This window comes from Mastigoproctus giganteus, chromosome 6 (assembly GCF_048544385.1).
Source record: "Mastigoproctus giganteus isolate SK-2022 chromosome 6, ASM4854438v1, whole genome shotgun sequence".
Taxonomy (NCBI): Eukaryota; Metazoa; Arthropoda; class Arachnida; order Uropygi; family Thelyphonidae; genus Mastigoproctus; species Mastigoproctus giganteus.
The window spans coordinates 52,644,102-52,671,731 of NC_143580.1; the positions used below are offsets into that span (position 1 = coordinate 52,644,102).

Here is a 27,630-nt window from a genome sequence, read left to right on the forward strand (position 1 = left end):
ACACGTCACAGTGTTCATTGCATCTATTTGCATTTCTTCTGTCTGTGACTGTCTTAAATACAAAGGTTCGTATTTTTCTGGCCAGTGTGTGTTTAACCCATTCGTAGTTCCAACATCACCATTATTTTCAGCAAGCAGAATTTAATTGCTCAGATCGTGAAGACATTTTATCTATCTCTGTCTATTGTGTAATTTCTTTTTACTTTTGTATCGATATATTTATGACTTTCTTTAATGGAAAATTCCTTTCCATAGAAACTGCTGATAATTTTCTGCTCGCATCTAAATCTTTTATTAATTATAACGCCATGTTCAAAATTTAATAACTACTTCAAATCTATTACTGCTATCATATCAAATTTTATGGAGTGTTATTGTCGTTTCCGTTTTTATTACTAATATGCCGAAATTCTGGTTTTGCTATATTTAAACTTTCATATAATTTCTAATAAGACATTTTAGCATTCCTTTCACTGGATGACCACTACTAAAAGATCTATAGTAATGCTGAAAGTTAAAGCAAAAAAAAAAAAAAAAAACCAGATCTAGTTATGCAATACTTTTCCAAGATCTGTTATTTCTTTAATTTGCAAATGAAAGGAGGAAAAGAGCGTTGTTTTTCAAGTTGCCTTAAAAAGCAACAAAGCAATAACAAAAATGGATGGCTTGGCACCGACCAATTGCTCTTTTTAAGTAAATTTGTTTAAAGAGACTAGTTAGAAGTTTTTTAGATTCATAAATAGGGCCTAACCTTCACTTTCTACTCTGAGCCATAAAAACAAAATCGCAGAAAAATGTGTTGTGTACTGTGTGATGATTTTTTTTTTTTTTTTTTTTTTTTGTTTATGTCTCCGAAATCAAAATGTTCAAACATCCTCATTTAATTGTGATTGTAAATTAGCTGTCTAATATCCGGTGTTATTATTGTTACTGTCACAAATATTCCGTTTATCTAGTATTTGTATTTCATATAATAATGTACTCATTATGTAATAAAAAAAATCTTACATTAGTAGTTGTGTCTTGTTTGAAAATAATTTCTGTAATAAAAACAGGAAACACTTCATTGAAAATTTTTGAGTACTTAATTCAAACAAATGTTACATGAAAAATCTCTTTTTTTTAAAGTATTCAAAATACAAAATATTCACAATTAATTTACAATGATATTTTAAAGGAATATATATCAAAAATAAAGAAGTTCAAGCTGATAATTAGCAGTACTAATTTATTAGTATTGTTAATTATGGAAACATGAGAACATATAAAAAGGAAGTAGAAGTAGGGGAAAAAAAACAGGAAATAAATTTTTATTTCTAAAATTGCAGTACTTATACAAAATGCAGTATAAAATGATAATTTCTAAATCAGTCTCAATCTTTCTCATTTGTGAGGGGGGGGAGTGGTGTGTGCAAATATTAGGTGTATAATGATTTTCATATTTAAAATGAATTATGTTAAGATAAATAAATATTTTTTTAAATAATTTTATTTCATTTTTAACATTCAAATACCTTTTATACATTTCTTAATAAAATATTGAATATACTGTACTTTATTATCGGTGAAAATGCTTTAGTTTTTACGACCTATAATATAGCAATTTAGACTTTTGTATTTTTTAGGCATGTTATTTATTTGCTGGTTGCCTATATCAAGGGTGGCCAAATTCCGGCTCTCGAACTTGCGTAATCTGGCCCGCGGTCGTTTTCGAAATAGATATATATAATAAACAGCCTGATGTTTATTATATATATTTTTGGATTAATGGAATTTCTGAAGTAAATTTATAAAATACCCTGCGCATTGCCATGACAAATATCGATCCACTGATAAAAATAAACAGTATAAAATCTCTCATTAAATATTACAAAAATAAATTATTGCGATTTTTCTTACTGGAATTGTATTTTGTTACTATAATTGCATTTTTGTAATTTTATATTGAATTCGTATTTCGTTTTTCTTATTAATAAAATTAATTATATGTACGTGTATGTATACATATTACAATAAATAACATAAAACTGTTTAAGACAGTTTTCATAAAAATGGTGGAATGCTAAAAAAAAAAAAAAAAAAAAAGGCCCGATAAATGGATGACGATCATCTGGTATATAGCCTGCTATTTTTACCATCATATTATGTTTATTTATTTATTTGAAGTTAACTTGAAAAACATTCGTAAATAGCATCTGTAATGGTAAACACCATCTTTTTTGTTCAGTGACCTTTCTAGGATTTCCAGCTGCCTCCTTGGATGACTTAATCTTCAGCCAAGCTGCTCACCAACCTTACGTATAACATCTTACCGAGTAATAGATGAGTAGCCGTCTCCATAGCAACCTTGTAATAAAGACAGTAGCATAACAATAAGATAAAAAACCGTCCACAAAGAAAGTTTTCCTGTAGAAACTCACAAAATGTTTCCTACTTTTATTTTGTGAGATGTGGCTTTCGTGATTCACAAAGCCGACTGCACTTCCGGAATATAACACAATACACTTATCGAGCAGCGATATGCTCGAACTCCTTATAAAAGTTACACAGGGCACAACGTAAGGGACAACACCCGAGTATAAAACATCTCAGCTTCCTAGTTTCATTCCTATGCTTATTTCTGACTACGCGCACAAAAGGATACAAAATAGACAGGGAAGTAAAATTCATCTAAGGTAAGTTGCGCTGAAATTTTAATCAAATGTATTAAAAAGAATTTTAAATAAATGAATATTATATTTTGAGAGACAGGCGTTGAAATTTGTTTAGAATACGAGTATTATTGTAGATCTCATATTGTGCAGACACTTCACTAGGGGTTGCCTTGGTATCGCACTACTCTCTTTAAAAACATATATTATCCATCATCCCTTTAAAAGATGAATAAGCAGTGGCCATTTCAAATTGTGTAAAGAGAAGAGATTTCTCTAAAATTAAACGCGAAAAATCTAAATAGTTTTGTACAATTATATAATATAAAACAAAATTTTCTTGTCGAGAGCTCTACTCTTTCTTCCTCTCTGTGGGGGAGTAACTTCATCTATTTATTGAGTTATAATCAAACATAATCAAACCCCAAAATGGCAATATATAGGCCTATATAGGTGGCTGCTGTAAAGTGCCATTGTGCTAGAGCACTCGCAATAAGCTAAAAAATATAAAATAAATAAAAGTAAATACCTTTTTGTATTTATTACTGATTTTATTGTGCATATAAATGATTAAAAGTTACATGACGTAGTCGTATTCTTAAGTAAAATGGTCTCGTGGTGGATGTAGCAAATAACTCACGCATGAGCATAGTAACCCTTTATAACTCGGGTATATTCATTCGAAGCACAAATAAAATTTGGGGAGGCTCAATAAATCGTTCTTCCAAACGAGCCAAATCTGAAATTTTATGAAAATCCATCTCGATCCACTGAGAATCGTGTTATTACATGTGGGCGGACAAAGAAATAATAATTGCTGGATTGGCTCGGTTTTAATGAAATTTGGAATCTTGACAATTTTCTCTAAAAGAGCCAAATATAAAATTTTATAAGGACGGGCACAGTGAAGACAATTGGAACTTTACACACACACACACCCACACACACATATATATATATATATACAGGGGGCGCCGCTCTCGCTGACACGATTTCGTTTCGAAATTCATGTAATAACATTCACAGGAAGGCAAACCAAGGGGGGGGGAGAACTTTATTGTTTTCCTTTTTTAAATATAATATGTAAACATTAAATTTTATGCGAATTTTTTTTCAAGCTGTCGTACTTTTTTTAAATATGAATAATTATTCCTACAGGAGTTATTTAAATAAATTCACGTTTCTGTTGATAGAACAGGCACCGAATTCAAAGCATTAAATTAATTTTACTTTCATTCGCACTTCTTACAGTATTTTTAAAATAAGCCAGACCTATTACAAATTTATTTTCGAGGTAAACTCTCCACTCATCATAAGATATAAAAATAAGCACTCATCATTGCTAAACCAAAATTTTAAAGAAATCTTTGCATTATAAATTACCATATCCATTATAATTTTTTTTAAAGTACGGTTCTGCTATAAACAGCACATTATTTTATTTATTGTACGGTACTATGCGGACTCAGCCAGAAATCTATTTGCAATGCTGTTTAAGATTAATATAATCTGCAAGAAAAGATTAAGGGCAAAAGGAAAACAAAGAAAAAAGTGACTTGATAATATCAAAGAATAATGGACAGGGAGGTCTTACGACGCAAGAATTATTTCACAAAGCAACAGGCAGAGTTGGCTGGAAAAGGTTGGTCTCCAACGTTCAAATTGAACACGGAACCCGAAGAAAGAAAAGATTAATGTTGATGTTCACTCATCTCAGGTTCCCTTGTAAAAGGTCAACAGACTAAAAGAAATACCCTAAGTGTATTCCTCGGTAGTATAGTGGTTAGTATTATAAACTCCTCGGTAGTATAGTGGTTAGTATTATAAACTCCTCGGTAGTATAGTGATTAGTATTATTATTCTTATTATTAGTATTATTAGTATTATTATAGTTAGTATTATTCCTCGGTAGTATAGTGATTATAAAATAAAAATCACTCCCCGCCGGGGAGTGATTTTTATTTTATAATCCTTTTCTCTCATTTATCGCTGTGATTTTCAATAATAGTATTCTAAATGGGGAGGAAAGAAGGGAAGGAGGAATTTAAATGTTATTCACAGTGAACAAAACCGATGGAAAAAAAAGAAAAAAAGACAGCATTTAGAAAGTACTAATGATTTAAAAACTGGAAAGCAACGCGTCATGAGACAGTCGATAGGTGGTATCGAGATATGGCAATCTATTATGTTAAACTTTATCTTTTTTTTTTTCTTTCTTTCTTTTAAAAAGGGGCTCGGTTACTCCTCAGAAATTTAAGGAACACAAGCGATTCCCCACCCCAAGTTCCTACCAGCACATTCCTGGGCATAAGTATCGACAACTGGAATTGTCTGATTGAACGATTCCAATCCCCGATTACAGTAATATTCACTACTCATTAATAAATACAGAATTTTTATGTACACACTACTGGGTTCAGATGTGTAATAATAAAAGGTTTCAGTACAGGAGACAGGTGTACCGGTCTCACTGTACTGAAACCTGCCATCATTACCCACAATTTTATATGCAGTAGTATATACACTAAGTGATCACTGAATTATGACCACCCTTATGAAAAGTGAATGCGACCCGTTGACCACGTGAGGTACGAGAGTGCGCATTTAGTCGACCTACGTAGCATAGATAAGGTGTCAGTGGTTCGGTAGGCAGTAAAATTCCGAGCGTGATGGATAAAAAGGATTTATCGGACTTTGATAAAGGACAGATTGTGGGCGCTCGACGAGCTGGTGCCTCGATTTCCCAAACGGCTGAACTGGTGGGGTGTTCGAGAGCCACCGTAGTTAAAGTATACCAGGACTGGCGTAAAAATGGTCAAACAACGACCCGACGGCAAAATTTCAAAGGTCAGAGAAAGGTTGATGTTAGAGGTTATCGCCGGGTCCGACGACTCGTACAGGCGCAGCACTGTTGAAGAGTTGATACCCAATACAATATGGGCCAACTTTTAGCGGGAATAGATGTGCGAATTTTTTTTTTTTTTTTTTTTGGCTGATTATACATAAGCTCATACGCTTGCTTTCTTGCATCACATGCCACGATTACTATTACTATTACTACTATTACTCTCTGGGTTTTGATGGCTGCGTTAGTTCCATGTTCACACAATGATGCCGCTGGGAGTAACTGAGCACGTGTCCACTCTGTATCTTACTACTCTGGAATTTTACGAAGAAATCGCAAATAAGGAAGAATTATTAAGAAAAATTCACACAGCAGAAATATATATTTAATTTCTTTTGTTTTTATTGTTAAAAGAAGTATGTACGTATTATTATTATTATTATTATTACTCAGAAAAAAATCTAACCTTTTTTCACTAAACAAAAACGAAAATCGATTAAAAACAAGACCCCTCTAATAAGTGTATTTTTTTCCCTTCTAATTACAATTATTTTTCTCAGTTCACATCCTTCATGCAGCCCTCCGTTCCTTAAGTAGCTTAACACGAAGGGTGCCGTATACTGAATTTCAGCCTTTCTGTGCAAAAAAAAAAAAAAAATAATAAAATAATATATATATATATATATATATATATATATTTGTTTTTTTTTAAGAAGTGTGATATTTTATTTTATAACTTTAGTTCAAAGAAGTCAATATAATTAATTTATATTTTGTATGTGAATATTTTTTATATATAAAAAAAAAAAAAAAAAAAAAAACATGTGTATATTGTTTCTAGGGAAGTTGAAAAATCCCCCCAGATGTCCTGCATTTGAATGCTGAGGATCTGGTCACTTTATATTAATATAAACAAACTAATATTTTTATTATAATGTCAATTACTTCATTATAATTGTTTTATTATAATATTATTGCCAGTCAGTCATTAAATATTTTTGCTTCAATTGAAGCAATAATATTTAATGACTGATTATGTAACCCGAAATTCAAGGCCTTTTTCACTAAAATTACCAGTGTTCGTCCCTATTACAGTGCCGGACCAAGGTATTTTTTCGCCCCGGCCGGAGAGATTTTTCAGTGCCCCCTTTACTAAGGATATATATATATTTATATATCCTTAGTAAAGGGGGCACTGAAAAAAATAATGAAAAAAAAAAAAATATATATATATATATATATATATATTTATATATATATATATATTTTTTTTTTTTTCATTATTTGTAAATTGACGCCCCGGGCCAGGACCCTGCTTACCAGTGCCTTAATCCGGCACTGCCGTAATGAAACCTGTTACTAAATTAACATTCGTTGAACATTGCCAGGCGCATTATAGCCATAGTAGCTTATGCGCCTTTAAACTCCCATAACAACAACAAAGAACATTGCCTCGTCCTCTAATGTAAGGCATGGTACTGTATTTTAATCGATTCCTTTCTCCTGTGCTTTACGGGAATGCCCATCCCAAGGCAATAAATATGAAAAGAAAAACTAAATGTAACAAATGATAACAAATTAATCACGCAAGAAAAACAAACGCAAAAAACAGGAAGCATTTCAAATGATAATCAGTTCACTGTATTTCGGATTCATGTTCTTCTTCGTTCTTCAATTTCATTCCGTTATTATAACAACGTTCTTCGGTAGTATAGTGGTTAGTATCCACGCGGAAGACCGGGGTTCGATTCCCCGCCGGGGAGTGTTTTTTCACCCCAGGGGCTCATACTCTTATGAGTATGGGATTGGCACATCCAAGATCCTGAGCCTGATATCACCATTCTTCTCTTTCTTGGTGATTCCTCTTTCTACTTCTCTCTCTTAGAGGTAACTCGGGAATTTTTTTTTTTTGGCTGGAGCAGCATAAGCCTCACTCTTCCTTGCACCATATGGCTAATAATAATAATATCGCATATTTGCAGCATACTTCCATGCAGGAAGTAGTTCGTAACTTCGCCACCAGATGGCAGTATAATGCAGTAGGATAATATATTTTTAGAGTTTTTTAACATACATTTTCCTTATTCAATACAATTTTTTAAAACAAATTTCCAAAATAGAAACGGAGAGTTAGCGAAAAGCAGAAAGATATTTACGAATTACTAACAAAGGAAACTCTGAACAGTGGTATCGAGAAGTATAGTTTAGATCGGGGAAGGGCGCTAGAAGAAAACACAACCAAGACTGAGCCGAAAAATTTCCTTTCCTCACAAAGAGGAGAATGCAAGTATAGTTTAAAATGTATTACAAAATAATGAATTAAAATAAAGACAAACACAGTTCCTGTACAAAATAAAAAAAAATAAAAATAAAAAACCCTTACAAATCTTTTGGGAAACTTTGTAAATTGCAAATACAATACATGTATACGTATTTTAAATATTATTTTCAATTTTAAAAACTTTTTTCCGAAGGCCAGCTGAAATAGCAGACAAATCTTGTTAAAGGACATGCTTTGTCATAGACTACATTGGAAGGGGATGTGTCGTATTATTTAAAATCAGTATTGCTGTATTATTATTATTTTTTTTTTTTTTTTTTGCCATCGATTTTATACGCTTTAAATTTCCCTCACCCTATTTACAACGCTATTACTGAAAATCACAACGATAAAAGAGAAAAAAAGTAAAAGAACTCCCCGGCGGGGAATCGAACCCCGGTCTCCCGCGTGACAGGCGGGGATACTAACCACTATACTACCGAGGAACGAAATTAAATTCGTAATTTCAATCTGTTGTTGACTGGAGAACACAGGTGGACTGGCCAAAAGACTTAACAGGGGCCGGAAACCGATGGAGGCCAATGATTTTGGCCATAAACACTAATATGAAGCCACCACAAGTTTTCCTCTGTAAGCAATTTTGACCCAGTCCGCTTCTGCCGGAGAACTATATTTTGAAAGTTTGTACTGTAATAGATACACGCAAAGATTTCTTAAGAAATATTGTACACGTTATTCTTTCCAGTTCTAAATTATATCGTTTTGTTTTGTTTCAGTGATTCATGTATTAAAATCCCTCCTTTTTTAGCAGCTCTTTCATTTCCTACTCCCCACTATACGTTGTAGATGTTGATATAGAAGGTTTTGGCACAATGCCTTCAGTGGCCCTGTTGTACTTTCAAGTTATTCATAAAAAATTGATTTCTCGATACGGTTGGAACAAGAAGAATTTTAAATTTAGTTTTCAGATGAACATGCGGATCAGAGATGACAGCACATCCTTATCTTCTTTAGGAAAGTGATGATAGTTTTGCTTCATTTACCAAGATATGCTTCATTGTTGTAGGTTCCTGTAAACTTCCGAAAGATAAAAATGTTTCCAACCCTACTGATAACAGATGCAAATAAGTAAAATTTGTTTTATTCTAAAAACAGTATGGCAGTGGCACTGAGGGGACTCGCTTCTTAGAAGATAAATCGAGTTTTATGGATATGTCCGATGCATGCGCTGGCAAGAACCACTTCTTCTTGTCTTACTTTTGTGGTGCTGGACAGTGGCGCCACTAGGGTTGGTATCACCCAGTGTGCTAACTCATGGTGTCATCCCCATGGACCTCTTCCCGTACCAGACCATCATTAGTAATGTTTTTTGTACTAATGTTACTCGTAAATCGTAATTCCCGTATATCACTGAATATAATGGCAATAGTAGCGACATAAACAACTAGCAAAATTAAAATTACATCTTTAAATTACAATATCATACGCACAGCCTAAATGTATTTACATTTACATAGTTTCATGTGGTTAAAGTGAAAATTCGGTAAGAAAACAATAGAATTCGAAGTAAAAACGTTTAAGAACTACATCAAAATTATGTTCATTTTAACATTAAACTTTACCGTTACATGAGATACATACATGGATTAAGTTTGCATAATCAATAACGGCCCAAATAATGTAGAAGTTGTAGACAAATGCATATGGAAATATACTCATAAATGAAATTATACTAAAAAAATAAACACGAACAAATACACAAGCATTTCAGCACTTAGTGAACATCTCGACTGAATCAGAACTTTCCTTTCCTGGCTTTCAAAGCTGCGAATTTGTGAATCACTTCATCGAAATCAATGCCTTTCGCCAACTCACTTTCAATTGATAATATCGCAAGATCGGAAAGCCTTGACTGTCGTCCCATGGTAGATCGCAAATAGTTCTTTATAAGTTTCAGCTTTGAAAAGCTCCTCTCACATGAAGAGACAGACACAGATCATCAGAAATAATTTTAGGCTTAGTGAAAGGGTTGGAAGAGATTCTACGAAGTACCATTCAGCTATGAATGTCAAAACGTTTAATATTGTCCAATCTTTGGCTTCTTCCAGATCAATCTCAGCTGCTTTCAGGTGCCTTCTCAACCTTGGGATTTCTATTAAAAGCGCATTCTCGCATGCCACATCATAGAAAGTGGTCAGTTTTGGAATGTACACCTTTAATTCTTCTTCAGTGGCAGATATGAGGCTCTTCCCTTGAACAGCCTCAAACAAGGCTGCTACTTCCTCGATGCTCTTGATCTGATCTGGAGTTCAGAATGAAAGCGATCAATGCACTCAAGCATCGCCCTCTTATTTTTTTCTTGCAGAGTGAGTCCAGCATCGCTTGCTTGCTCCCCTGCCATCCTCTTCTTGAACCTGGCTCTTCTCTCTACTGCAATTCCATATTCGTCTGATTTTAAAAGCGCCTGTTCAATTGCATCCTCCACTAGGTGACTGCGCTCCTTGTGCAAAAAAAGTCTTAGCGCTCTAGCTTTGTCACCACCTTGTCGAGAGTTAAGCCCTTACTGTATTTCCTGTACAGTACTTCTGTACAGAAAGGATGGCTGAGTTATTTTCCAAAACAGCCTTATATTTTCCCACTGAGAGTAATAAGCTTTTCATGTAATGTTTTTGTAATCTTGAACAGCGATCGTCATATCAATCGCACTTGAATTTATTGGTTGTTTTGCTACTTGATCTGGGTTTTTATTTCCGAGTATTCCAGAATGAATTGGGATCTAGCAGAATACCATAGTATGTTGTTGGTCTTGTAGCTGGAACAATTTAGATCTGGTTTTTTTTGTTTTTTTTTTTTTCAGCAGGTGATGGATATTGTGTTTCTTTCTGCACTCAGTTAGCGGAGCTTAAAGAGTCGGAACAGTTGATGTGTTGCGTGCTGACTTGAGAATCTGAGGTAGGTAGAAGGCAAAAAAGTTCTACAGCGAAATTGCTAAACTCTCATGGTATAGAGACAGAAACAGTAAATGTTGATATAATTATAGCAGCAGCAGCAGCACCATTTCGTCTGATTTTGAGCCATCAGCGTATATCTGATTATATTGAGCATAATTTATTGAGCATTATTGAGCATAATTGAGTATTATTGAGCATGAACTGTTTTATATCTAACCCTACTAGGGAATGTCTTTCCCATCAACTGAAATAGCTATTCCATTTAACAAAAACTGTATTCCAAGGGGGGCCAGATGGTTCCACATCTTGTTAGAATTTGTCAATCTGTATATTCCAATTTGAAGTTATCTCATGGAGTCTATGCCTGCAGTTTGTTGACAATAGGGTTATATAGCATCTTTCAATGAATTTAGAAAAAGTACGGTCAAATAGGATGAGTTGACAGCTTCAAACTTTGGATGCAGAGTGTACTAGTTCTTATTCTAAGGAAGCACTATATAAAATAAAGTTATACAAGCAGAATGCTGTAAACATAAATTCCCGTAATAAATTTCAGGTGAAGAGAATATGATTACCATAAGTTATTCCAGATTTTTCACTCCAGTTAGCCTGTGGCTACTTCTACTGTGTATAGACAAATAAACCACAGTTAACCATATTAACCAGCACACCGTGACTAAAGTAGTCGGTATACCAAAAATAATTAAAACAACACAAATAAAAATACTTAAAACAACACAAATAACAATAAACTAATGTCTTTTTACAACACATTTGTTTAAAATGTATTGCATAAAATTTAAGGCTAAAGCATAAAAACATTTATTTATAAATTTTAGAATAATTTGAAATTTTTGCTATACAAGTATAGCAAAAGGTCTTGCTGCTTTGGACCCACCGGCAGGGGAGACAGACTTTCGTGAGAAATTTTCCTTCATGGCGCTATCATTCCTTTTGTACCGTTTCGTAAAATTTTTCATTTCGAACCCTGCTTTGCTGTACAATAATTGCGTACACGTAGAACTTTCAAATAAGCTTTGCATATACTTACAAAGAATAACAAATTTTTTAAAGAATGATTCTTCGATCATAAAAAATTTAAATGAGGGATTTGCTACAACTCCTCGGTAGTATAGTGGTTAGTATCCCCGCCTGTCACGCGGGAGACCGGGGTTCGATTCCCCGCCGGGGAGATTACATTTTTTTTCTCTTGTTTAAAATTAGAGATCATATTCAAATCATTCCCCGCTTTTTTTTTTGTTTTTTTTTTTTAAATCTGAGAAGCACAAACAAGAAATTGAAATAAGAAATACGTTCTCTATTCTCGGTAGTTCAGCGACAAGCAGTGCCGTACCTAGGTACGGGCGGACCAAGCGGTCACCCAGGCTCCGGAATGTAGAGGTCACAATTCCGATGATATTTTAATTTTTTTTAAATATAAAACAATGGTTGTTTCTTAATATAATACTTTAATTATACAAAAAAAATCAATATTGTCTTATTTATATTACAGTAAATTTAATTTATTTTATGATGAGATGTTAAAAGAAATTAATTTTTGCCAATTTTTAATATTTAAACCTAGTTTTAATACAACAAAAACCCACAATAATGCAAATTCACATTTAAAACTTCTCTTAGCTCTGAATGTGACGTCATATCGCCTAGTTGTTTGGTACGAAATATTGAATATTATAAATAAAAAAGTAAGTAAAGCCATGCCAAGTAATACAATTGATATGAACACTGTAACTTTGTAACACTGTAAATATTGTTGTTGTTGTTGTTGTTGTTGTTGAGTTTTTAGGAGCATTAGCAACTAAGGCCATATTGCTCCGGGGATATGCGGTAGTTATTCCCTGACCTTTCCGCATTCTCCGTATTTGGTGGTCACGGGCTCGAACTCCGGTCTAATCAAGCCAGGCTCGAACTCCGGGCTCGAACTCCGGTCTAATAGCAGTGCGTAGCACACTAGCGTGTGCTACGCACTGCCGCTTCTGCCCACCTGGCTACGGAGGCACCCTGTAAATATTGATGGAAGGTGCTCTTAGTCAACTAAACGAATTCAGGTGATCAGGATTTAAATTGTGTATGGATAAAGCTACAGACATTGCAACTGAGTTGGAAGTACCAACTCAGTTGCAATGTCAACGTTACCAGAAGCGCGAGTTTACCTATGAAACTTTAAATGAACTCTCTATTGATCCAACCAAAAGGTTTGAAACTGATTTTTTTAACATAATGATCGATGTAGCTATAGTTATCTTACAAGAAAGATTTGATCAGATGAATGAAAAAGTCTCGGCTTTTCATCTTATTCTAAAATTAGAAAACTTCATGAATTTATTTGAAAGTGCAATAGAAACGAAATGCCAACACCTTGAAGGATTTCTCACTGGCGAAGACGGGAGCAGCGACATCGATGCCAAAGAGTGGCGTCAAGAAATCCAATCTTTGCAGCATGTTTTACAAAGAAAAAAAAATTTCGTTGCTTAGAATTATTCACATTTATTCAAGAAAAAAAACTTAGTTGGGTGATGTCCCAACATCGCCATTTCTCTTCAGGTTGGGTTGCTTCTGGAGAGAGAGGAGTTTTTTAAGACTCAAAGTGATTAAAACATGTTTACGAGCAACAATTGTCCAAGAAATGCAAATTAAAATTATCATATTAAGGTCACCCGTGATTTCTTACATAAACCTGTATTTCTGTCTGTAAATTGCGTGTGTTCTCTGGTCGATTTGCTTGTTTTGCTGGACGAAAAATTCCCAGTTTCTGGGGAGAAAAAACCTTGCTATCTACGCCTGAGACCGACTAACTCAGCCACGGAGTGAAAACAGCCCATTAAATTTCCTCGCGTCATTGGGCCTTTTCCACTGGTGTGGGGAGGACGGTGACGATATCACTATACTATCCGCGCACACCAATTGGCCAAGAAAGAATTAATGGATTGGCCATTATATCACTAGAACAAGATGTACTGAAAGATATGCTCCCGTGTGTAACACAGTTGGTAGATGGCCGTGCTCCCCACGTCAGGCGGAAAAGACCTGAGTTCGAGTCCCGTCGATGGTAGGAGAAAATTTTATAGGTTTTTTCACAACGTGGCTGAGTTAGTCGGTCTCAGGCGAATGTAGCATAGTTTTTCATCCAGGAAACAGAAAATCGACCGCAGAACACACACGATGTACAGATAGTACACACTGAGCAATATGATCTTAGTCACTGATAGTTCTAAAACCCTACAACAACAACAACAACAACTAAAAGATAAAAAACATCAGACCTTATAGACAAATTCATATCAAGTAAATATCGCAAGCTAACGATGTGAAAACTTTAAATTTATATAAATAATGTACTAGTCGTTAAAGTTTAAATAAATAATTATGATTTGAATAATTTTTGGGTGTTTCCTTTATTTTTTAATTTTACAAATTCCACCTTTAACTTTTGCAAGAGAGCCCCAGATGAATATTACGCCTGGTATCAATTGAAGTCTAGGTACGGCACTGACGATAAGTAATCTCGTCTGTCACGTGGGAGAATGAAGTTCAATTCCGTGCCGCGGAGATTTTTTCTTATATTTCTTCTTTCTGGTTTCTAATTATAGATTACATCAGTTATAAGAAACTTAATGGTAAGCTTTGTAGTCAGTCCTCGGTAGTATAGTGGTAAGTATCCCCGCCTGTCACGCGGGAGACCGGGGTTCGATTCCTCGCCGGGGAGTATTTTTTTTTTTTTCATAGTTTTAAATTATAGATTGTGTTAGTTATAAGGGTTATTTTACTAGCTTTAATTAATTCTTTCAATTTAGCATGTAATTGCCATGTTATTTTGCGTACATGTAAAGTAATATGTACGAGTATCCTAGTGGTCAGGCGCGCGGGTGCATAAGTTGTTGTTGTTGTTGTTATGGAGGCTTAATGGCACATAAGCTGCTAAGGCTATAATGTGCCTACCGTGCATAAGTACACGTGCTTTGAGTGACTGGGGTTCAAGCACGTGACTGCTGAATACGGTGCTGTTTCTTGTATTCTGTCTATCTTGTGAACTCCTCTGACCGTTTGGTCGTCCCGGAATATAAACAGACAATTTATTTATTTAACAATATTTTCACAGAACGATTCGCTGATCATAAAAGAATATTATTATTTATTTAGTTTTTAAAATTATTGTATTAGGTGGTCCTGTCAAAGTTTAGCAACATCGCTGTCTAATACAGATTATTTACATGATTTTATTCTAATATACTCCCTCCCCAATTTTGCCCAGTTACAGAGTGGGAAAGACTCTATGATAGAGTGATCAGATGTCCAGTTTTTAACGGGATTGACCCCTTTTTCAGCCACTGATCTCATTGTTCGGAGAAAATGTAAACGGGATGCCAAATGTCCCTTTTTTTTTTCTTTCTTCCGCACACGAGAGTCGGCTTTTATGTGTAACATGGTCGACACGATAGACACGTGCGAATGAATTACCCCAGGGGCTCATATCTGGTGAGTATGGGCTTGGCACACATAGGGTTCTGAGCTGGATATCATCATTCTTCTCTTTCTTGGTGATTCCCTACTACTTCTCTCTCTCTCTCTCTCTCTCTCAGGGTAACACAGAATTTTTTTTTTTTTTGGCTGGTGCAGCATAATCCTCGGGCTTCCTTGCACCATATGGATAATAATAATAATAATAATAAATTCTAGTTTTTTTTTTTTTTTGTCTATTTTCCAAAGTATTGATATGTTGGTGGTGATGTAAATTCTGTAACATTATTTGAAGGGTCTAGTAATTAATTATAAATTCAATTTGTTGACAATAGGTCGTGAGGTGCCCAAGCGAAAGGGGTGTAGTTTCACGGACACGTTGAAACAAGAATTCTCTTTCCTAACTGAAAGTCATAATGTTAACGGTATGCACTGTTTGTACAGCTGAATTTTTTATTGAACATGGTGGTCGTTCAGATATTACACAGCACGCTGCTAAAAAGAAGCAGTTGCCGCAAAAAATGCAAGCCGTAAACTAACCCCTTTCATGATAAAACAACAAGATGTAAATGGTGAACAGGAAACGTCTCGCTGCACAAGAAGGATTGGTAACTTTCCATAGTATCAAGCATAATCATTCGTTTAGATCACTGGATCGCACATTTGCCATCATACGAAACTTATTCTCAAAAAGATTCACATGTGTAAGAACAAAATGTGAAAGTATAGTTGTGAACGTACTGGCTCCTTTTGCACGTCGTGAAGTGATAAGTGATTTACGTGAGGCAAAATGTGTATCTGTTATGGTAGATTCATCAAATCACTCAAGCCTGAAGTTTATCTCAGTTTTGGTGAGGTATTTTATACCTACGAAAGGAATACAAGTGAAATTATTGGAATTCCAATATCTCGTAGGAGAAACATCTGAGATATTAGTGGATCACATTCTGTCCATATTGGAGAAATATAAATTAACCAACAAGATTAATTTTACCACCTACGCAGATGATATTAAGTTCTTCATCATCACAAAATGCCACCAGTCTCTCCAGTCTATTACTGTGAGCTCCAACCGACAGCTACATGAACTGGAAAACTACCTTGATGCGATTGGGCTCTCCATTAATAAAGAGAAAACTGCACAACTCTCTATCACCAAGAAGAAAAATACCAACGATGTGAACATCATTATAGCGAACTCAACAGTTAAAAAAGTCACCCAACATAAAGATTTGGGTATCATCTGGGACAAAGACCTCACCTTCTTGCCTCACTTTAATGCCACTCGAACGAAAACATATTCGGCTTTATGGGCAGTAAAACAAGAGATCTCCAACTTCCATAACCCGGACCTTATCATCAAATACATTCTTCGTTGCATTTTCCCAATTCCATTATATGCCTCGACTATATGGTCCTCAGCACCCTCATCACACCAAGCCAGGTTCCTCTCCCTGGAATTCTGGATCTTGAAATGGCTAAATAGGGTTGCCGGGCTAACACCTACAATATCAAAATCTGTTCTTGTCACCAATCTTAATACGCTTCCTTGGAGGTATCTCATCATCTCTAGGAACCTTCTTACCCTCTCTCAGCTTCTATCCGGAAAACTGAACTCACCCAATATATGGGATATCATCGCCAGACCGTCCGACAGGAGAAGATGCCAGTCCAACACCTCCCCATACAGATCGAAGCTGCGTTGCATGTCCTCCCTGGACAACATGTTTCCACATAACTCCTTCCAAATATTTAATAGATTAGCCATAGACGCTGAGAAACTTTGCAAGGACAGAACCTACAGATCTTCCATTCTTGCAGACATGTATGCCTTAGTCAAGCTCTAGGTGAACTCTCTGTGATGTCGCACCATCCACGCTCCGATGTATCCGTATGCACTTTTATTTGTTGTAACTTTATGTTTTTGTATTTGTTGTAACTTTATGTTTTTGTATCTTCACCAGTGGCTGTTTAAGGCCGTATATTGTATCTGGCTCTGTATTCAATGCATTTGTCTGTATTTTATGTTTTATCTCTATATGTAACTCATGTCCTCTAGCTGCACAAAAGTATTTGTGTTAAAGAATGCGGGAACTATGATTTCCCTTATGCACCGCTGTGTCATCTAAAGCAAATTGCAAAGCCGGCACTTAAAAAAAAAAAAAAAAAGTTCTCTAATTGAATGTATGAAAGTTAAGTGGTATAAGTGTGTGTATCGTTGTGTGTTGTTTGCCGGCCCTGGCGTTTAGCAGCCTAGGGGCAGGAAAAATGGTTCCTGCCCCTAGGCTCCCGTCCCTAACCACGAGGAGGTAGCCAGGAACTACTAAAGAAAATAAATAAATTAGAATTGGGAAGGGAAAGAAGGGGATAGAACAGAGGGAGGAAAGAGTTCATCCCTAGAAATATGAAGTAGAAAGAATGACAGATAAAAGTAAGAGCTAGGTGGATACCAAAAACATTAATGTACAATTAAACAAATTTAAGTCAATAGAGCAGAGTCCTCAATTAGGAGGATCTGGGTTATAAACATTCAGCTCAAATCAAACTCAGCCATGGAAAAATTCATAACAATATATACAACAGCAAGTTATATGATTATTTGATAAATTAGCCTGAATATCAAACTGGATATCCAGAACAATTGTACAAAAGTGTTTATATTATAAATTAACAATATGTACAATAATCAGAAAGCTAAAACTGAAGCTTAAGACTTTGACACAAAACTTAAACTGAATGAGAATTGATCCGAGTCAAAAGTGGGCCCAAAAGTACTGAATTTCTGGGTTAATAATGATAGGCAAAAACAGGATGTATTTGCAAGGGACCTGCTCTGCGAAGACAGCCAGGAAGATCTAGCACTTAAAGTAAATTCAAGGGACCTGCTCTGCGAAGACAGCCAGGAAGATCTAGCACTTAAAGTAAATTTTGAGTAAAGCAGTAATCCAAGAAGTGTTTTCCGAATCAAAAACCCCAACGCAGAGCAAGGCTCAGAAGAGCAAGACTCAAATCAAAACACTCAGGAAAAGTTAATCAATTATTTACAACTTATTTACAAATTATGTACAGGAGAGATTAAAGAAAGGTTAAAACCAGTAATAGTATTAAGAATACTACATTCTAATTAATTACTATATGCAATTCCATAAAAATAACACTATCAAAAGTCAATTATCAATTAAGAGATAGCAATGACCTCCTTCGAAGAAACACTTTATCAGCAAAGGAGGCCAGAGCGGAAAAATTTTCTTTACTTGAAAGAAACAAATGAAAATTATCCTGAGTATAAACCTCGGTCACCAATTGCAGGCTAAGTCTAAGATCAGAATAATGAGGGCAATGTAGAATTAGATGTTGAGTCATCTCAGGAGCGCCACAAGAGCAATTGGGAGAAGCAGAGAGACCAAGTGAGAAACGTTTGAAGTTTAAACTTCCATGACCTGTACAAAGAAATGTTGTATACATACCTGGACAAAGCCAGGGATATTGGTTCTTATCAAAGAAATTAAATTGCCAATCAGAAATAAATTCATTTCGAAGTCTAAGAAGCTCATCCTTTTTAGAGGAATCAAGAGAATTAGAAAAATGACCAACGGAAGCACTAATGCCTTTACCTTTAGAGTATAATAGATATTGTTGAATGACATTATATTGAATGGGGAGAGAACCAGTCAAAACCTGCAGAGCGGAAGTGGAAACTGTTCTGCAGGCTCGAGAGATGGTAAGCAAAAAGAGTCGTTGCGCTTGGGTCAAATATTTTAGAATTAAAGTCTTGTAAACGTATTTACCCCATACTCCAGCAGCATAACAGGAGATGGGAAGAAAAATGCATTTGTAATAAATCCTCAGAACAGAAGGCTTCAAGCCAAGAGAACATCTAGAAATGTGGATTAGTTTACTCGTTATTGTTTTGATCTTGTTCAGAACATATTTTGCGTGAGGAATAAAGGTAAGCCTATCATCGAGCATAACCCCGAGATATTTTGCAATTCGAACAAATTTGATTTGTTGACCCAGCAACTTGACTGTAGGAGGTCGAGCAAGGTTAAGCCGCCCTTTAAAAAGCATTTGATAAGTTTTCTCAGTTGATATCTCAAGCCTGTGAATAAGACACCAGCTGTTGAGATCTTCAAGCACCTCATTGGCACGTTCCTCCAGTTCCTGCCTGGAATGACCATGAACGAGAACGACCAAATCATCGGCGTAGGCAATCTTATCAATGTGTTGATGAACTTTAAGGAGCCACCCGTCAAGGACAATCGTCCAACAATAGGGACCAAGAACTGAACCTTGGGGGCAGCCCCTAGAAACCGATCTCTGCACAGCAGAGACACCAGAAGAGACAGTAAGGCTTCTATCTGAGAAATAACTTGTTATAAGTCTATACAAAGGAATGGATACCTCAGCCTCCCGAAACCTCTCCAGGACACTTTGCCACCAAACGGTGTCAAAGGCTCCTTTGAAGTCTATGAGGAGGCCAAGGACGTATTTGCTTTCTGAGGCAGCGATAAGATCCACAGTGTGCCTTATAGCATCCACTGTGGAACGTCCCTTGCGAAAACCGAATTGGTTTGGAGCAATTAAAGACTTAGCTGTATAAATAGGTAGAAAACGGGCAACTATGAGTTTCTCCAGGACTTTGCCAAGAGCAGGCAATAGGGCGATAGGTCTATAAGATGTTGGAAGATTAGGAGGTTTGCTTGGGTTTTTAAGTAGAATCTTCAAGTTAGCTTGCTTCCAGGGAACAGGAAAAAGGCCACTAGAGAGACAAGAATTGAAGAGAGAGATTAGCAAGGAAGAATTTAAATGCCAGATTCGTTTTAAAACAGAAACTTCCATAAGGTCCAATCCAAGACATGTGCCAGAATTCAAAGATTCAATGGCGGTTGAAATTTCAGCAGAAGAAAATGGGGCCTCCGAAGAGGGACCAGAGTAACAAAGATGATATAGACGGAGAGCTGTCTGAGAGGAACTTTCTGGAACAGAAACATCGATTTTAATTATCTCATTCAGGATTAAGTTAGTTGTCTCAATCCAGGAGAGAGATTCAGTGTTGTCAGGGCCTAAAATAGAGGTTGAGAAAGAACCGGGGTGAATTTTATCTGCAATTATTTTATAAACAAAACCCCAAGGGTTTTCATTCAGGTTTCGTTGTATTAGTCTATCCCATGAATCACGTTTGTTTCTGCGTATCTGATTAAAGTATCTATTTCTTGATACTTTATAAATACCATAAAGATGTTGGATTTCAGCTGGAGGTCTGTTTGATCTTCTAGCATTTAGGAAGTCACGCCTGGTAGAGTTCATTTGAGATCTAAGAGGATAAAGATCCTGAGACCACCAAGGAACAGATGTTGGACGACATTTTCGTTTTTTAAGAGTGGCTGAAGAGACTGCTAAAATCAACTCGTAAAATTTGGATAAAAAGGTTGATGTATCCAAGGAGGAGAGAGAATCAATGCAAGAAGAGGAAAAGGTTTCTTGAAATTTACGTTCAAAATTGGACCAGTCAATATTTGTTGTCTTGTAACGGGGAAAATCCGCATTACATCTTGGAACATTGCTAGAAGTAGCAAACTGTAATGAAAAGGATATCACATTATGGTCACTACCGCACCAAGAGGGATGCAGTGACCAGAGAGTAAGGTTGGGACCAAGAGTTCTATTAGAGAGTGTCACATCTATATCGGAAGATCCAGTTGGTGAAACGAAAGTAGGAATACCAATAGGATTATTCCAAACCTTCAAATCCTTAGAAATTATAAAATCCTCTAAAATTATACCTTTAGGAGTTGATGGATTTCTAGACCAAAGTGTGGATGAAGCATTTGCATCCATCATGATTAATAATTTTCTTCCAGCTAAAGTGTTTAAAGCAAGTTCTAAGTAGTTGATAAAAGGCTCTATTGGTTGGGAGTCTTGAGAGCTTTGAATATACAGTGAGATCAAGTAAACCTGTCCGAAGACACCCTCTACGCAAACACAGACAGCATGTCCTGTACATAAAGTATTTATTTTAGTCACCGCAAGAGTAGGGGAAGCAACAACTAGAGCTGCCCAGACTCTAGCTCTAGCATTCCCACCAGTACCAGAAAAATGAGTATTGGACTGTATTATTCGGCAAGAGGGTGGAAATCCTTTGATTTTCCCTTTAAAGGAATAAGGTTCTTGAAGACCTAGTATAGATATCTGTTTTTCAACCATTAATTTGGAGAGGTCATTTAAAACAGAGGCAGAGCGTTGACAGTTTAACTGAATCAACTTTAGTGAGGTTCCAAGAATGTTATTATTTTGCCTGTTGAACGTAATTTATTCGGGATTTGGCAAGCTCCTGAGCACGAATAAACTCTGGACAAGTAAGGTCACGATAAGAGTTTGCGGAGTTGTGTTTTCGCAACTTGCAATTAGGACAACAAGGGGGAGCAGTATTATTTGGACAACCATCAAGTTGGTGACCTTGTAGGCCACAGTGTCCACAAGTATTAATTTGCTGAGAACAAAATTTAGCAGAATGACCAAATCCTAAACATTTATAACACCTAGATACAATAATAAAATCTCTAGTATTGTGAGCTGTCCAGCCGAGGAACACACGGCGGTCACCACTCAGAAGAATATCACGAATTTTGGGAGATACATCATAGACTATGTGATTGTTTGTTTGAACTTTTGATTTAAACTTGAATCTGATTTTTACATTATCTTGAAATTCCTGTTCAGAAATATTGAGGTCACTTAAGTTCTTCTGATATAGATTATCCAAAAACTCTTCATCAGAGGTATCTTTGGGTACATCATGGATTACCAAGGAAGGATTTTGCTTCCTTGGTTTTTCAATTTTCAAATTTCGCTCTGTAAATCTATTACAAGATGTTAACTTATCAAGGTCTCCTTGAGTGGCCGTCTCAATAAGAATACCCTTGTCTCTAATTTTGCGGATGGACTTAACCTTCACCTTTTTAAATGCCGTTTTGAACTCTTTGGAGACCAACTGTTTTACCTCTTCACTTGTAGAGAGGTCGCTGTGCTCGTTTGGCTTAACAAACAGTACGTGTCGTTGTTGAGTTCCAGAAGGGGCTGGTACTGAAGGTTTAATTACATTGGTATCTACAGGTTTTGCTACAGTTTGAGCAAAGCTTACATTATTTACACAAGGGGAAGGGGGAAGACAGTCAAGTTTGGTCTTCAATTTCTCATTTTGGACCGTAAGATCCGTAACTAATTTCTCCATAGAGCACCAAGTCTTTGTAATCTCTACAAGTAATGCTGTATCAAGTGGGGCTCGTTTAAGAAGATCAAATAAATTATTACGTAATATGTACACTTCATCTGAAACTCCTTCATAATCTGTGAAAGAGCTATCAGTAGGGAGATTCACAAGCATCTCAGCAACTTGAGAGATGGGTTCTTGAATAGGAACATCCAGTAAATCTTGATCTATTAACTGGATTGGTGTAATGATGTCTGAGATCTCAGGGGCATTTTGCTTTGTTAAATCTTTATTTTCCATTGTGAAAATTGATAAAGTTCAAAAGTTCCAAAGATATTAATTTTTAAACAAGCAAAGTTAAAAATATGTTATTATAAGTCACCTAGAGTACAAATCAGTAGTCTAAGCCCAAAAAACAAGAGAACCACAAAACTAGTCAGTTCTCACCAGGGGGCGCTACAAAAATTATGAAAAATAAGTAATTTGGTAAGGATTCCCCTCACCAAAAATGAGCGAGATCCGCCCAATAGGTACTAAGATATAAGCAATTGAAAAGCAATATTTTAGAGCCCAAACCAGCCCAATAACAAAAATGGAAGGCTAGTTTGAGATGCAAATACAAAAATGTTGATAACGCTGGCCCTAATGCTCCAATCCACACCAAATTTTCAGCAGGGGGTCTTTGGGGCACTGGGAGGAAGTATACTGAGTGTCAGAATATTAGGAACACCCAGTACAGAATTATTAAATTTACAATTTTCTTAAAGCAATGTTACAACAATATATACATACCTGGAAACATATTATGGCAACCATGGTAACCAAAAACAACAAAAGACTTAAATTATATATTTAATCTAAGGTGCAACCAATATTTTGCACCTAAGATAGTATCAAAATCAGTTTGCTGCAAAATCAAAGAGTCATCCCCACACTAAAAAACAAACGCTATGTAAGTCTATGAGAGTTCCACTAAATGGCAGCACCCACAGGAGGCCGCCATTACATAAACAAAATGGTGTCCTTCTATCAGAAGTAAAGTCCGCCAAAAAATATTGACCTTTTCATTCATTGGCCAGAGAGTTGGGGAAGACAAGATGGCAGCCAGGATGAAACCAAAACTAAATATGTTGGCATTTGCAAGAAAATTATGTAGCAGCAGTATGGCTGGCTATTTGCACATAAAAAGTATCTCTCAAAATGCCCAGTGCAACCATCAGCCACCCAAGTGTTCCAAAATGGTGATAAAACCCTTAACCACCCCAAAACTGGAGGGTCAAAGGCCAAACACAGAATTATCTGAACGTGAAGGGAACAACAACGTTAATTAGCAGCCATTTTCTTGTGTTAACAACAGCAAAAAATATGCCAGAATGCAGCAGTTTTAATATGGAGAGCAGAGCGCTATCCCTTCACCTTCAGGAACAAAAAATATATAGCCACACTCACCACAACTTCAGCTTTATGGGAACATACTTTTTACAGGGGGGGATGGCCTGAAAACACAAAAACCAGATACAATCCATGGAGACTCATAGATCACATGTGTACACTTTGAAAGCTATCCAACTAGTCCCTCTAGCTGCACAAAGTATTTTATTATTTTTTTTTTTGGCGGGCTCCAGGGTTTCCCCTATTCACCTTCCCTCTAGCTGCACAGCTGTAAAGGGACATTTCTTCGGAAATACAATTGATATTAATAATAATAATAATAATAGTCGCATTTTGCGGTGACAACTGCAACGCCAACTTCGGTGTTGCGAGAAAAGGCAAACATATCGTGCCTAACGCTTTGCAAACAAGTGCAGATATATTGCCAATTCATGTGGAATCAATTATGAACAAAGTGTTTTAACATTTTCCTGTTTTCGCTATTAAAGTTGAGGCACTGAAATCCTTCTGCAATTTTGTTGAAGTGGAATACAAGCTACTTTTAGGAAGTGCGAAAACGAGATGGCTTTCCTTTCTACCTGCAGTGGAAAGAATAATCGAAATGTTTAATGGTCTCAAGTCATATTTTCTATCACAAGATAACAGCCCCAAACTCTTGAGGGATTTTTAATACTCCACAGCCCCTTCTCTGGTTCAAGTTCATTCATAGTCAGCTTAAAATGTGTAATAACACAATCAAAATGATTGAACGAGAGGACATTTGTGGCAGTGAAGTGGCACAAGAACTGATTGCCCTGACAGAACAAATGCTCAATAGAAAGGAGCAACGTTTTTTACATCTGCTGTCCTGGATCTCAAAAACCAACTTATAGAGGATGGTGTCATCAGAGATGTTGAATTTACTGAAACTGTCAACAATTTCTATGATACTTTCCTAGAATACTTGGGAAACTGGGCCAAGCCTTTTGCAGACCTATGTGACTTTAAATGGGTTTTGTTAAATATTCCTCCATCTTGGTGTGTTGTTCAAAAGTGTGTCCAAAACATATCCAATATTGACAACAACATACTAAAAGTAATAGATGAAGACGAACTATTCAATGAAGTGAATCATGTGAAGAATATATGGAATACTGTATATGTGAATCTAAAAATGATCATTGGAAGAAATGTGGTGTGACCAGTGGCGGATTACCCATTAAGGCAATGAGGCACGTGCCTAGGGGCCCCAGGCTTTGGGGCCCCCAAGCCAAGACATTTTCCTATAGTGTTCTAAAATAGATTAATGTTTTCAGTAAACATCATAAAAATCTTGATTAATTTAAGTGAAAATTTAAGCAAAAAATTCAAAAGTACAAAATTTCATTTATTTGCCACCTAACTTTTATTTATTTTTTATTCTTTTTTGGGGGCCCCCAAATATTATTTGCCTAGGGGCCCCCAACTATCCTTAATCCGCCACTGGGTGTGACGACTAGCGAAACGTTGGACTGAGACGATTCAGAACAATGAAAAATGAAGACATTAGTTTTGGGAATATAATACACATTGTGAGTTTTGTGTTAGGAATACCGGGCATAAATGCATCATTAGAGACAGTGTTTTCTTTAATGAACCATATGGCTAATAATAATAATAATCATCAGAATGCTTCAGCTAGTGCTCGAACACCCCCTCCCCCAACGTGCCTATATATCAACAGGTTACAAATCTTTACAAATCTTTAGTTGTATATGCTATCGCAGGACCAAATTTCGCTTTTATCCAAAGAGTTAAATTATAATTTACCACTTCGTATTTTGGACTGATGAAAGGAACCAGTTGTATGTTGAAACTGTACAGGCAATATTAATAACAAAAACACATTTTAAAGACATTTCTTGTATGGGCTTTTACAATTTCATAAAGGAACAGCCTTTTGGAAAAAAATCAATCATCTAAAAAATATGACAAAGTTATTAGTAGTGTATGTCCTGGACCATCTGCTGAATAAAGATTTATGTAATTTGACAATAATGTGACACTAAAACAGCGATAAATATGTAAGTAACCTACGTTACTTTTAATCAAGCTAAACAGTTATGGCTAGCTGGCATGAAACGAGTACAAGAGGATCATTTTAACTAGTATGACAGTCGAATCATGTCAACTCGCCATGAGTGTCCCGTTTTTTGGTTTTATAAATCTGGTCACTATTCTAAGGCGACACAAAAATAAATACATATAGAAAACAAGCCAAAGTCCAGGTTATTTTTTTGAAATGGTCCAGTTCAACCCATTTCAAAGTCTACAACGTCATCAATTAGGATGGCCTTGGCAAAACATACTAAATCACAGTGAAAATGAGATCTTCCAACGCTAGCGTATGCCTTTATCTCCTTTTTTTTTTTTCTCTCTCTTTTGATCTCAAAGTACAAAAAGTGAAATAAGAAGTATGCTCTCGTTCCTCGGTAGTATAGTGGTAAGTATCCCCGCCTGTCACGCGGGAGACCGGGGTTCGATTCCCCGCCGGGGAGTTTTTTTTTTCTTCTTGTTTCAAATTAGAGATCACATTAGTTATAATGATTACTATGTTGCTTTAAATAATCTTCTCCCCTTTTTATTATTATCATTAAATCTGAGAAGCAGAAACAAGGAACTGAAATAAGAAATAGGTTCTCTATTCTAGGTAGTTTAATTGCAAATATTCTCGCCTGTAACGTGGGAGAATGAGGTTCAATTCCCTGCCGAGGAGGTTTTTTTGTTTTTTTTTAATTTCTTCTTTCTGATTTCCAATTATAGATTATATCAGTTATAATGATTATTTTATTGGCTCTTTTTTCATCTGAGAAGCACAAGAAACTGAATTAAAAATACTGCTGTCATTGCTCGGTAGTACTGTATAGGGGTAATATATAACAGAGCTATGATGCTCAATACGTTCTACGTTGATATCAATATCTGTAGAAGAATAAGAGAAATTTATCTCAATATTATACGTAGAACACTTCAGTATGATACTCTCCAGAAATTAAAACGTATTGAGCATCGTAGCCCTATATACTCGTACAACGTATTGAGCATCATACCTCAGTTATATACTATCAAATTGATACGTAGAACGTATTGAGCATCATAGCTCTGTTATATACTATCGAATTCATATTTTAAACTCTTGTTGACTATTTCATTCACTTACTTTCTCTCCAGGCATAACTATCGATACACACAATTATGGGAAATTTTTTGAACATCTTGGTGGAAAATTCCTTTCCTAGTTTCACATTATAGATTACATTAGTTACAATGGTTATTATACTAGCTTTAAATAATTTATCGAATTTAGCATGTAATTAACAAATTACTTAAATAAATGCGTATATCTACAACTTCCAAATAAGCTTTACTTGTACTTACGAGCATAAAACTTTTGGCAGAACGATTAGCAGATCAAAAAGATTGAAATAGTAAGTGAGCTTTCAAACATCGATAATAGAGTGGTAACTATCACTCCCTGTCGCATGGGAAAGTTAGGTTCAATTCCCCAGGTTTTCTTTTCCCTCTGTCTTTCTCTCCTGGTTTCAAATTACGTATGGCTTGTAACAATGTGTAACAACCATTAGAATTACACTAATTATAATGGTTGTTACATTATGAGATGGCTTTTAAATGATCCTTTCAATTTACCATCTAATTACCTAATTACTTATAATAATTGCGTATGTAAAACTAAAAGTGTATGAGTGTAATAAATTTTTCCCATCAACGATTCGCTGATCATAAAAGATTGAAATTGTAGATGTTATTTCGTTGGTCGGTAGTATAGTGCAGTGGTTCTCAAC

General features: G+C 35.7%; 3 non-coding genes across 3 annotated transcripts; 2 read left to right on the forward strand and 1 right to left on the reverse strand.

The window, feature by feature from the left end:
- Positions 1 to 8,190: 8,190 nt before the first annotated feature.
- On the reverse strand, positions 8,191 to 8,262 carry TRNAD-GUC (transfer RNA aspartic acid (anticodon GUC)). Its single transcript has one exon. It is a non-coding gene; the product is annotated as a tRNA-Asp (tRNA).
- A 3,587-nt stretch (positions 8,263 to 11,849) lies between these two features.
- On the forward strand, positions 11,850 to 11,921 carry TRNAD-GUC (transfer RNA aspartic acid (anticodon GUC)). Its single transcript has one exon. It is a non-coding gene; the product is annotated as a tRNA-Asp (tRNA).
- Positions 11,922 to 26,253: 14,332 nt separating this feature from the next.
- TRNAD-GUC (transfer RNA aspartic acid (anticodon GUC)) lies at positions 26,254 to 26,325 on the forward strand. The gene has a single exon. It is a non-coding gene; the product is annotated as a tRNA-Asp (tRNA).
- Positions 26,326 to 27,630: the final 1,305 nt, after the last annotated feature.